The sequence below is a fragment of the Chenopodium album genome, chromosome 5 (genome assembly GCF_948465745.1).
Source record: "Chenopodium album chromosome 5, dcCheAlbu1.1, whole genome shotgun sequence".
In the NCBI taxonomy this organism is placed as follows: domain Eukaryota; kingdom Viridiplantae; phylum Streptophyta; class Magnoliopsida; order Caryophyllales; family Amaranthaceae; genus Chenopodium; species Chenopodium album.
Genome location: NC_137838.1, coordinates 24,088,968 through 24,091,124, shown reverse-complemented (window position 1 = coordinate 24,091,124; position 2,157 = coordinate 24,088,968).

Below are 2,157 nucleotides of genomic sequence, written 5' to 3'. Positions count from 1 at the left end.
TGTTTAAATAACTTTAATTGAATAAATAGTGTTGTTTGATCACTTTAAACAAACTTTTAATTAATTAATTCACATAGTATTCTTTTGTTAATCAAGAATAGAATTTGATAATTAATTGTTGTTTTATCACTTAAGACAAGGTAAATATTGTTTATTTTGTTCTTTTCACGAATATTGATTAAACAAAGAATAATAACTTTTGCAATGTAATTCCAACGTGATTAATGCTTGTAAATAAAATCAACTAACTTAGTCTTTAGGTATCACGTTGCATATACTGTTTGATAATGAAATTGTGAAAAAAGGAAGAGCTAGTAGAGGCTGTACTAGGGCTAAGATAGCGATTCCCCTCTAAAGGGAACGTTATCTTAGTACCCTAGCTCCCGAACTCATTTCTGGTTTATGTAGATCAATTTGGGCATAGGTAAACTTATGACTCGTGCTAACTATCCCTTGAACTCTACTTGGGAGAAAGACATGAAAGAGGTTTATGAGTTTTCCTAAAACTCATTGGCGACTCCTACTTGTTTCTTACAAAAAAGCGTGATGAGAGTATCATTTCTAATTCAAGGTCTCCCAAACAGTCAGGAATTCAAATCCTAATACACCCTAACAAGTGTAAAGTCCTAGGCTTTTAAATGGCCATGAGCATCTAAGGAAGGACCCCCTTACGATGGGATCACCCTCCTTACACCGCCCGACTAACCTTAATCCACCCACCAACATACACATACCCAGCCACCAGAACCCCTACCCACCTTACTGGAACCCACCCGCCACCCCACACCTCCAGCCTCCCTAACCCACCCACCCTAACCCAGATCTATCACCTAAACGGCTAAACCCACCCAAACAGAACCCACAACCCACCCTCCACAACCGCCCTTAACCCGTATCACCTCTATTAGCCCCCTTATCCCGAATCATCACCACTACCAAGCACCTTAAACCCACCTTTAAAAAAAAACATCTAACCCACCACGACCTGTACCCAAACGTGATCCGCGTCCATGAAAGCGCCGATTTTGGCTTGAAATTATGGTATTAAAGGTCAAATTCGACCATAAAAACTCCAGATCTAGAGTTTAATGGTCGAATTTGACCTAGAAAACTTGAAAACCCACACGCATGCACCACCGCCTCCTAGAATTAGGGTTTTTGGTTCGAATTTACTAGAAATTTTACTTGATTTTACTCGATTTTACTTCAGATCGAGATAGCAGAGGAGGGAGACAGAGAGTGAGAAAGAGATTGAGGAGAGTGAGAGTGAGAAACTGAGAAATGGAGAGAAGAGAAAGAGATCAAGGAGAGTGAGAAACTGAGAAAGAGAGGGGAGGAGAGTGAGAGTGAGAAACTGAGAAATGGAGAGAGGAGAGAGAACTGGTGAGGCGTGAGAATGGAAAAAAGAGGCGTGAAAATGGTTTATAAAATGGGTAGGGTTTTTTTTTAAAAAAAAGCCAATGGGAAGCGGTTCATGGTACAAACCGCTTACCATTTACAATTTTGCAAGCGGTTCACCCAAAACCGCTTGCCATTTACAATTTTGGAAGCGAAATTCCATAATCGATTGCCATTTGGGGCTTCCCATTTACTATTTTCTACTAGTGCCAATAACAACCCTTCACCCCACGCCCTCTCCCTAGGCCTATATAAATACCATACTTGCATGGCTACTACTCTCACTTTCCAACTCTTCTTTAAATTCACTTTTATTTCCTACCACTTCTACTAGCACAAAAAATAAACATAGAATACAAAAAAAACATGGATCCACAATTAAAATAACATCACTGCTATTTCACCACAACCTAGACCAACTCCTTCGATGATGCTCCTGAGAAACCCCTTGGACCCGCTAAGAAGGCCCCTAAGACCTCGGTCACAATCACGACCACGAGATACCAAGGTGTCCATTGTAGGTCGTGGGGGGCGATATGCAGCTGAAATCCAGGACACACAGTTTAAGGAACGCCACTGGCTCGACACGTACGACACTACGTATGCCGAGGAAGCGGCGTGTGCTTACGACACTGCGGCACGTGTCATGCGTGGAAGCAAAGCACGTACCAACTTCACTTACGTTAGTTCTTCCCCTCATCATCTTGATCATGACATTATGTACCCTCCTCCTTTACCTCCTTATTTTAGTAACCCTTC